The following is an 11,808-nucleotide window of genomic DNA, read 5'->3' on the forward strand; positions in this document are numbered from 1 at the left end:
GAAGCCTAGGGAAATGATAATAGCAACACCTGATATATGGGCAATAGGAATCCCAGGAGGCGTGATCAATAAATCCAGAGCAGAGCAAATATTTGAAAAAATAATGCAGATGTATTTCCCAGAAAGAAAGAAAAAACTCACAGAATTTTTTAAAAAGTGGGGGAGGATAAGAAAAGCCCCCCATGAAGACATATGGTAGTAAAATCTAGGACCACCAAATACAAAGAGAATATTCTAGAAGTTTCCATAAGCAACAAGCAGTTCACGTACAAAGAACAAGACCCAGATTGTCATTAGACTTCTCAACAGCAGCACTCACTGCGAGAGAACAATGAGAAATATTTTTAAATAATTAAAGGAAAATAGATTTGAACCTAGAATGTTATTTCTAGAGAAGCTGCCATTCAAATCTGAAGGAATAATAGAAGAAATTCCCCAAATAGGGCTCAGGTGGTTTGTTACACGAAGACCCACTTTTTGTGAGAAAACACTCGGGGAAAAGTACTAAAAATAAGAGAACTGAATCCCTAAGAGATGGCTCTAAAAGACAAGGAATTCAAAGGAGCTAAACATTTTGGTGATATTTCTTCTTTTTTTTTTTTTTAATTTTTTAATGTTCCTTTATTTTTGAGAGAGGCAGAGCGTGAGCAGGGGAAGGGCAGAGAGAGAGGGAGACACAGAATCCCAAGCAGGCTCCAGGCTCTGAGCTGTCAGCACAGAGCCTGACGTGGGGCTCGAACCCACAAACCACAAGATCATGACCTGAGCCAAAGTCAGACACTTAACTGACTGAGCCACCCAGGCATCCCTGATGACATTTATTCTTTGAGAGAATCCAGAGTCCAACCTGTGGGCAGTAGCGACATCAAAGGTGGGAGAGGGACACTAAGGGATATGGAAGTGTGGTTACTTCCTTCTTCACCAGGAGAAAAGCACACATGTGGATAAGGTTAAGAAGCTGGCAAGGATCGATGCACACGAGAACTTGTCTTAAGGTGCGGACAGCTGTAAAAGCAAAAACGCCCCACGTGTCAACCAGCAGCAGACAACTGGGCCCGTACAATAGAAAGCAGAAGCAAGACTAAGAGGAGGAAATAAGAGGTTCAGCAAATTAAAAATACAATATCAGAAGTGAGTTTTTTCTTTTCTTTTTCCATTTACTTACTTTGAGGGAGAGAGAGTGCACATGAGCACGTGAGTAAGCAGGGGGAGGGGCAGAGAGAAAGGGAGACAGAATCCCAAGCAGGCTCGGTGCGTACTACCAGTGCAGAACCCAACACAGGGCTCGACCCCACGAGCCACGAGATCATGACCTGAGCTGAAATCAAGGGTTGGAGGGTTAACCTTGACTGAGCCACCCAGGTGCCCCAGAAGTGAGTTTTTTTTTTTTCTATAAGTAATCACGATAAACACAAATAGGTTTTGTGTCTAACCCACCGAAAGACAGATCTGGGGTTAAAAACAGGAACGTAAAAGACAAAGCAATGATAATGGAAGGGTTAGAATCTTATGCACTAAGCGAATATGAACCTAAAGAAAGTTGTGTAGTAATCTGAAGTTCTGACAAAATAGAATATAAAGCCAAAATACCATAAGAGCCAAAGGGTGCCATCACACGCCGGTTGGAGACCGGAGAGAACCAGGAGCTAAATCCATAGTAAATGTAAAAACAGTCACAAGGGACAGGACCTCAGGGGGCAGTGGCTAAGTCAACAATCGTCAGTGAGACTTTAGCATTTCTTTTTCAAAGATGGACAGAGCAAAAAGATAAAATGTAAGCCTAGCTGTCAAAGATCCAAACAATGTCCTTAATCGGCTTGAGCTATTAGATTAAAAAAAAGAACAGTATTCCAAAGGAGGGGCACAGTATACACGGGCACATTTAGGAAACTAGGCCATGCGTTAGGCCACAAATGGCTCGGTGTCATCCAGATTATGTTCCACAACAACACTGGGATAAAAAATACACATTACTTAACATAGTGGTGGTTTTCTAAAAGTCCGTATGTTTGGAAACTAAAAAACATACTACTAAATAAATGTTGAATTAAAAAGAAAATTAAGTAATGTTGAAAACAGTGTGATAATAAGATCATTTCATAACAAAAAACGTGGGACGTAATAAAAACAGTACTTAGTGGGGCCCCTGGGTGGCTCGGTCGGTTAAGCGTCCGACTTCGGCTCAGGTCATGATCTCACATTTCGTGGGTTCGAGCCCCGCGTCAGGGTCTGTGCTGACAGCTCAGAGCCTGGAGCCTGTTTCAGATTCTGGGTCTCCCTCTCTCTCGGCCCCTCCCCCGCGCGCACTCTGTCTCTGTCTCAAGAATAAATAAACATTTAAAAAAATTAAAAAAAAAAAGTAAAGTAATGCAAAATGGATGACTATTTATATGGATGAAAAAATCCGCAGCTATGTATGGTGGTGGATGTTAACTAGAGACCTGGAACTAATAAAATGTTACACGTCAATCATATCTCAACAAAAGTATAAAAAATTTTTAACTGGAAAAAATTTTTAAGTGGGTGAGTAGTAAAGAAAAATGCCAAATTTCAAAATTTCAGAGAGAGAGGTGGAAAATGAATAGACCAAGATTATTATTGAAACGATGTCCCTTCCAAAACAGCTCAGGCACAGGTGGTTTACAGGGAGTGCTGATAAAGTTTTCCTTTCCTGCAGCTTTTATATAATTTACATATCATAAAGCTCACCCATTTAAAGTGCACCATTCAATTGCTTTAGTTCATGTACAGAGTTATGCAACAGTCACCGTAATCTAACTGTAGAATGTTCTTAGCACCCCAGAAGAAACCATTAGGACGTTAAGGCAAATTCTAGAAGTTTCACTTCTCATTTCCCTGTCCAACCTCACTTCCCCGTCCTCAGCCCTACACAAACAATAATCTACTTTATGCCTGTCTTGATTTGCCTCTTCTGGGCATTTCGTGGAAGTGGTATTACGCAATACGTAGTCCTTGACGACTGGCTGCCCCAGCTTGGCGTAACGTGTTCAAGGTACGTGTACATTGGAGCGTATATCAGCAAATCATTGTCTTACTGCTGTCAAATAATGTTCTGTCATACAGATATGCCACATTTTGTTTATCCATTCATTAGTTGCCGGAAATTGGGTTGTTTTCACTTTGGGGCCACTATGAGTAATGCTGTTACGAATACTTGTGTGCAAATTTTTGTGTGGACAAACGTTTCATTTCTCTTGGATGGAGACCTAGGAGTACAATGGCTTGGCCCTACAATAACCCTGCATTTGACGTTATTACAAAGTAACAAACTGTTTTTCAAAGCGGCTACCGTTTTATATTCCCCACCAGCAATGGATGTGTGTTTTAGTTTCTCCACATCCTTGCCAACACCTGCCATCGTCTATCTTTTTGATCACAGCCATTTTGGTGGCTGTTACATGCTATTTCACTATGGTTTTTATTTTCATCTCTCCGGTGACTAATAATGTTCGGCTTCTTTTCATGTGCTTATTGGTCATTTGTATGTCTTCTTTGCAGAAATGCCTATTCAAATCCTTTGTTCTTTTTTAGTGTTTTGTTTGTTGTTTTTTACTTTGAGAGAGAGTACACAGGGGAGGGGCAGAGAGAGAGAGAGAGAGAGAGAGAGGATCCCAAGCAGGCTCCACACAGGCAGCACAGACCCCGATGTGGGCTCGAATCCATGAAACCATGAGATCATGACCTGAGCTGAAACCATGAATCAGACACTTAACCCCACTGAGCCACCCAGGTGCCCCTTTAGGAGCTCAAGATTTTATATGAAAGAATAAATTTCCGCAAAACAGTAAATCAGCCTGAAAGAAGTACGAAGAGGGAAATCTTCTCTGCCTGATATCAAGCAACATCCCAAATCCATCCTGGATTGTTACTGTCATTGGTGCAAAAACACCACATCAAATGGAATGCAACTGAAGCCAGTCTGCACTTTTCCCACTGACCCGTGAAGCCACCTTCGATGTTCACTGAGTGAACCTGTGCAAACCTGGGTGTGTTGGGTCGTGTGAACGGCGAAACCGCCCTGCGGAGGCACCCCGCCCGCCCATGAGACGCACGTGCGTAGTACCCCCGACCCAAAATTCGCTTCCAAAAAAATGCTCTCACGTTTCCACAAGGGCTCCATCCACAAGGGTGTGCACCAGGATGTTGGTCCGCATGATTTTGTGGTAGCAGGAGGTTGGAAGCAATCTGGGTGTCCAGCCTGGAAGAGGATAATTCTGGAAGGGATTCATCGCCAACAGCTAGAAGCTACGGGTGATTTGTATACATTATCAGAATGGGTGAGCGCCAAAGATAACAAAACGAGAAACAGAATAAAATGGGCAATACGGTTCCGCTTACATCTACTAAAAACGCTCCAGCACAAAATGATACACTTTTCAAGAAAACGTACGAACAAAGAGGCACACGTGAAACACGTGAACGCGGTTGCCGACTGTGGGGCGGCGGTCAGAGATGGGACGACAGAAGTAGGAATGAGCAAGTGTGGACATTTGTTAATTAATGATATAAACCAGGAGGAGCCCCTGCACTGCCCCTTGGTGACAGCGTGCCACAAAGGAGGAGGAAATATAACTAAGTTAGTCCTCTGTACCTGATGTTAGATACTCCACACACACACACACACACACACACACACACACACACAAAGACACACACACGTCATAGAATAAATACTATAAACCCTCGCGTCCCTCTCATTCCCTGCAATGGCGAGCTGGGACCTGTGAGCAGGGTGGAGGCATCTTTCTGAGGAGCTTTAACACGTTATACACGGGGTGTGGCTCTCACACGCTCTTCTCCCAAATGCAAGGACTAATTGTCCATGAGAGTTTGAGAAAAGGTGCTGTGGGATGTCTGAGAAGCTCCTGCCTCCCTGGGAAGGCCCGGGGTCCCCTCCGCGTGTCCCCGCATCCCCCCCCGCCCCTGCGGCAGCTGGCGGCAGCCCCGACCTTCACAGCTGGTGCCCACGGACACGAACTCGTGTTTTTACCCTTTGCTCACACCTGCTGGGCAATTCCTCCCACATATGCGGCTTTCTAATGTATAAATGTACACGTTTACAGTTTACACGATGCTCTCGCACAGCGTATTCGTGAAACTTTTGTTCACCAGCTCTTGAAATCCCAAGTGTACAATTCATAGGGTCGCAAAGGTTTAGATGGATTTCTACGGGGATCTGTCAGAGGATGCCGTGGGTTACACGTGCACCGCGGGGTCCTAGGCAGACAGGGACCCTTGCTCCTTGAGAGGTGGGCACAGGGACACAGCAGCTGACCAGACTTCCAGGGAGCTGCACGGGGGCAGGGGAGCGAACTCCTGCGGGAGAGGGTGGGATGCATTCTTGGGGGAGTCTGACGCCAGCCGAGGGAGTCCCCTGTGCAGCGGACTGTGGTCTCCCGGCAGCAGTCCGGGGGTCGGGGCGAGCTCCCCCACCGCCTCGTTTGGGGTGTGTGACCCCACTCCCAAGGGACAGCACGTTGTGACCTGGGGCAGCAGGCGGGTGGGAGGCACTGGGACCCCGGGAACGTGGACGGGTGTGGTTGGGACCTCACGACGGAGCCCGGGGCCCCCGTGAGGGTCCCCGAGCTGCAGACCGAAACGCGAGGGGCCGCGGGACGACTTCCTTCTCTGAGGCGGGGCCGGAGGCCAAAGCCAAGCACGCTCGGATCGCCCCCACCCCCAGGCTGTGGGAAGCGCTGTACGGTTCCAGGTGGCCCCAGTTCTGTGTCACGTGCTGCACAGGTGCCCTTTGGGGGACACACGAGGTTGGAGAAACCAGCCGACGCCAGCTTGCAGAGCGGAGACGGACTGTGTGAGTAGAGGGGTTCCTGTCCCCGCTCTGCTGACGATGGCCCCGTGCATCCTGCCTGCGTGGCGCATCCCTGCCACGGGCACACCGAGGGCACACCCCAGCTTCTTCCGGGGCTCGGGGTCCTAACTGACTGGGAAAGATGCACTATGTCGCACGGATGTCGTGCAGTCGGGCTCGAGGGGCACGTGGCAAGACATCGGCCAGTGAAGTGTCCCCTGCGTGGTGTCCAGCGGCTCGGGTGTCCACGCAGGGCGGGAGCACACAGGCACTAGGTCCTGCCCTGGGGCGGGCTCTCCAGCATGTGACGGTGGCTCCCCCTGAGTCTCGTGCTTCTGCTCCTTCCCTGGAGAAAACACCGGGCACACGGTCCCTTGGTCCCCAGTTGCAGGACGCCCTTTAACTCAGGGGTTGTCATAACACTGTTTTCCGTCCTTAAAATGGTTTTCCTGAGTCACGTGTGTTCAAACACGCCGGCCGGAGACGGGTGGCTCCCCGAACGTTAAGCAGCCGGTCCGCATGGCCTCGGCCTGTCCAGGCCCACAGACGCACCTGCACCGTTCGGGCTGGAAGGCGGCCAAGGTTGTTTGAACTGTTCTGGGGAGCAGGCGGGGCCCACGGAGTGGATGTGACTGCGGCCTCCTGACCTGCGAGGAAACCCGGAGAGGACGCTGGTGGCCCGAGTGGCCAGCCAGGGCGCCGGGCTGCTCACATCGAGCTGCTTTTCAACGTTTACCGCGCGTTCCGTGCACAAGGGACACAAGGCACTGCCAGGCGGTTTCGGGGGTTCCTTCGAGGAGAAGGGGTGGTGAACCCCTGTCGCCCGCGGGCCTCGGAGCCCCTCCTGAGGAAGCCGGGAGACGTTTCTTGGAGGCCCCTCCCTGAAAGCTCCTCAGCCCCTCTTTTCTGGGGCCCTTTCCTTCAGTTATTTCAGCCGCAAAATCCTCCCTGCCTCCCCCTCCCCCTCCCCTTCTTCCTCCTCCTCCTCCTCCTCTCCCTCTTCCTCCTCCTTCACTTCCCCCCTCCTCCCCCTCCTCTTCCCCCTCCTCCCCTACCTCCTCTTCCTCCTCCCCCTCCCCCTCCCCCTCCTCCTCCTCCCCCTCCTTGTCCTCAGGCCCAGGGGCCTGAGGCACAGAGGGGGTTAAGCTGATAAAGCAGTTCACACTCAGCCGCTAACGGGTGGTAATGACTTTGGAAGTTTGCCCCACTCGACCCTGCAGGGTGCCAGTCTCAAAGGCACGTGGCAGGGTTGAATAACCCTTTCACCCACTAACTCAGTGTTTACTAATGTAACTTTATAACTCGGTGGCAGGTGATGCCACTCCATCCATAATACATGGGTCCCCTGTCTGTTCATAAAATGTAGTCCTGCCTAGAACCCCCCCCACACACGTATTCATTCATTCATTCATTCATTCAACAAGCACTGAATGAATATTCAACTATAGGGGGTGCAAAGATAAAAGCTACATCTCACCTGCCCGGAAGACGCTCCTAGTCGCAAGGGTGACAGGGAGATGTATACCAATAAAAACATGTCAGGTGCCCTACCGAACGATGACACAGACTGGTGCATGCCTCCGGGACCTAGCACAGAACTAAGGCATCTTTCCTGCTGTGTCTCTGATGCTGACACAGACCTGCCTCCCCTGGAATTCTGTGCACACGAAGCCAAGCCCCCTGAGCCCGACATTGTCATCATTTCTGCCAGTTCAGCCTCGGGATTGGGACCGATTGCCCCATCTTTTGAGTTGCCTTGGAGGGTTTCTCCAACACAGGGTTTCAGTGCGTTCACCAAGGCAACAGGCCACATCACTGCACAAAGAACCAGACAATTCCGCTGGAGCCCGGCTTAATGAGAGCCCAGTGACGTCCGTGTGCCTCTCTCTGGAAAGAGGTCCGTCCCTCCACAGCCAGGGGACTAGCCAGCAAGTTGGTCCTTGCCTGGGGAGTGGGGTGCTCACAATATGGGGTATCTCCCTACGAATGCAAGAGTGGGATGTCATGTCCGGATTTCCATTAGACAAATATAACATTTCCTGAATGGGGAGTGTCACACACTCCCCCACAGCCCCACTTACACCTGTGACACCTGCAATTCTCGTGACAGCATGCTTATTCTAGAAACAGAGGACAGAGTGCCCTGACCCGTCTTCTCCCCATTTATTTGGTGAGGGGGTTGGTGGGGCCAGGTTGCTTCAGGGCCATGGGAGGCAGACCGAGGAAGGGCCAGGAGCCACCCCTTAGAGGTCACACAGGCAAGAGTCATCTAAACCACATGTGAAATAGATATGTCTTCACGTCTAAAAAGGGGGGCGACATACCAGTGCATGTTTAATAATTTAATAGCTAATATTTTAGTTTAGGTCTTATTTGTGCTGCAGCAGAACTGTGATTCCTTATCTTTTTATATGCAAATCTGACGGAACACTGGGCCCCTGTTCTCTGGAGCCTCTCAATATGCCTGTTGTATGAGGGAGGGAGGGAGGCATGTGGGCGGGGACAAAGTACCGAATTGGAAATCAGGAGGTAGGAGTACAGTCCAGGGTGTGCGATTAACCTCTTGGAGACTCAATTTCCATATCTTAAAAATGATGTTAGATTAATGATCTCTTAGGTACATTTCAGCTCTGAAATGCAATGACATTGAGCATAATTTGACTATTCAGAATTAGTGTAGGAATCAATAATTATAGCAGCTTTGCATTTATGACGTTATATTAATCATGGACACATCATTTATTCGACCTCATGTTTTTAATAGGAATATAACCTCCAACAGAAACACTGCTCATCGGAGAAAAATATTCAGCTGCACCACGTGAAATTGCTGGTATTTGACCATTTTGGACACACACAAATAGCAATTCATGTGGTTCAGCTAATATTCTCTCTTAAAAGGATCTACTTTAAGACATGGTTTCTAGACATAATGTGATTGATTTTAATTTCATGGGGCAACAGCCTTTTCCACAGAATCAAAACAAATAACAATAAAATTTTATGGAACAGCAAAAGACCTCAGATAGCTGAAGCCATCCTGAGGAAGAAGAACAAAGCTGGAGGTAACACAGATTTCAAGATACACTACAAAGCCATAGTTATCAAAGCAGTATGGTACTGGCACAAAAATAGACACGTAGGTCAATGGAACAAAACAGAGAGCTCAGGAGCACACCCATGCTATGGGGTCAATTAATCCATGACAGAGGAGGCCATGATATATAGTGGTAAAAAGCCCGGGTCTCCAACAAATGGTGTTGGGAAAACTGGACAGTGACATGCAAAATAATGAGACTGGACCACTTTCTAACACCATACGCAAAAATAAACGCAAAATGGGTTAAGGATCTAAGTGTGAGACCTGACCCGTAAAAATCCTAGAAGAGAGCACAGACAGAAAAATCTCTGACGTCGGCTGTGGCAACACATTTCTGGATCAGTCTCCTGAGACAAGGGAAGCCGAAACAAAAATAAACTATCGGGACTACGTCAAGATAAAAAGCTTCCGCACAGCAAAGGAAGCAGCTGGCCAGACTAAAAGACAACCTACTGAACGGGAGAAGATATTTGCAAATGACATATCTGACAAAGGGTTAGTATCCAAAATACATAAAGAACTGATACAACTCAACACCAAAAAATCCAAACAATCCGATTAAAAAAATGAGCAGAGGACCTGAAAAGACACTTTTCCAAAGAAGACGTCCAGATGGCCAACCGACACATGAAAAGATGCTCCACATCACTCATCATCAGGGAAATACAGATCAAAACCACCTTAAGATACCGCCTTCCACCTGTCAGAGACACTAATATTAAAAAGACGAGGAGTAACAAGTTTTGGTGAGGATGCGGAGAAAAGGAAACTCTCTGTGCACTGTTGGTGGGAATCAAAATCGGTGCAGTCTCTGAGAAAAACAACTCAAAAAGTTAAAAATAGAAATATCAGGTGATCCGAGGATGCCACTCCTGGTTATTTACCCAAAGGAAAAAAAAGCACTAATTCAAAAAGACATATTCACCCCTATGTTCATCGCAGCATTATTTACAATAGCCAAGATACAGAAGCAGCCCGTGTGTCCACCCCTAGATGAATGGATAAAGAGGACGTGACATAATGGAATAGTACTCAGCCATTACAAAGGGCGAGATGTGGCAACAACATGGATGAGCTAAAGGGTGTGATGGGAAATGAAATAAGCCAACCTAAGAACGACAAATGCCATATGGTTTTCACTCATATGTGGAATCTGAGGAACAAAACAAGCAAACGAAGAGAAAAAAGACAAAAAAAGACTTTTTAAAAAAATGCTTATTTGTTTACTTGGGGGGGGGGGAGCATGCAGGGGAGGGGCAGAGAGAGGGAGAGAGAATCCAAAGCAGGCTCCACACTCAGCACAGAGCCTGACGTGGGCCTCGATCCCACGAGATCATCACGACCTGCCCTGATACCGAGAGTCCGACGCTCAACCGACTGAGCCACCCAGGGGCCCCACAAAAGACTCTTGACTACAGAGAACAAACGAGTGGTTGCCACAGGGGACCAAGTGGGGGGGGATGGGCAGGGCGGGGGAAGGGAAGGGGGAGGTCCTGGCTTCCGGTTATGGAAAGAGTAAGTCACAGGAACAACAGGCACAGACCGGGAATGCGCTCGACGGTATCGTAGTAGCCTTGCACGGTGCCGGATGGTGGCCATGCTTGGGAACACGGCGACCCGGATAACACACGGAGAAGCTGGATCCCCACGTTGTACCCTAGAGACTCGCGTAACATGGTGCGTCAACTGTGCTCAAGTAAAACGTTGTTAAAAAGTTTTCACGGAGGGGTGCCTGGGTGGCTCAGTCGGTTAAGTGTCCGACTCTTGATCTCAACCCAGGTCATGATCTCGCGGTTCCAGAGTTTGAGCCCCACGTTGGGCTCTGCACTGAAGGTACAGAGCTGGTTACAATCAACATTGGCGAACCGAGGGAAAGTAACACCATAAAAATAAATCGTTTGGGTTACAAGAAAAAAAAAAACCCACCTAATTAGTTACTTTGCTTATCCTTATCGCCTCATTATCAGGAACACCAACAACAATTATGCGTATCATTTAAAAAATGTGCCAGATTGACTTGGTATTTTTTTTTAATTCTAAATTCTTTTTGTAATTTTTATGTGGTTATCAAAGGCCAGCGCCAAGTTCACATGTGATCATCATTTATAATTTCTAAAATATGCAGCCAGCTCTTCTGGTCGGACCTACAAAACGGAGAGCCGCATGGCTCAGAGCCCAGATAGCATCACTAGTCTTCGGGAAGGTAAGAATATCACTCGCGTTTATTTTTTAATTGTAAGTAAAAATACCGTTTGCTGAGCACCAAGTCCTCATGGAAAGAAACTCAAACACAAAGGACGGCTAGTAAGTCATAGGTGTGTTAAGTCTTGTAAACACATTCAGATGCAGAAGAATTAGGCAGTTAGAGCCTCCCCTCCCCCGCTCGGCCCAGAGGCAGCCGGTACTCACCGCGTCCTGCGTGGCCCTCGAGTCTCCAAATGTGATCTGCAGACCAGTGGCACTGGCCTCGCCCGGGAACTTGCTAGAAAAGCAGAATCTTCGGCAGCCCCAGATGTGCTGAATCAGATATCCTCGGGGGTGGGCCCGGTGACCCGTGTTTTTGTAGGCTCTGTAGCGATTTTAGGTGAGGTATGTCCACAAACATCCATGCTTAAAAATGACGGCACTGTCCCCAGACGAGCGTCCTGCAGCCTCCTGTTGTCCTAACTCTGTCTTGGCTGTAAAGAAAAGAGACGGTCCAGGTCTGTCCAGTGAAGAACTCCGTAGGATGCGGGACAAACAGGACAGTAAAGGAAGCTGGGAGTTGGGGGAAACTTGTACGTTCCACACTGGTCCCGGGCCGCTCCTCACGTGTAGGAGAAGGTGTGTGCGACAGGTATACGGATGTGAAGAATTCAAAAGGCTCCTGCGTCTGTCC

Source organism: Neofelis nebulosa, chromosome 11, assembly GCF_028018385.1.
Source record: "Neofelis nebulosa isolate mNeoNeb1 chromosome 11, mNeoNeb1.pri, whole genome shotgun sequence".
Lineage (NCBI taxonomy): Eukaryota > Metazoa > Chordata > Mammalia > Carnivora > Felidae > Neofelis > Neofelis nebulosa.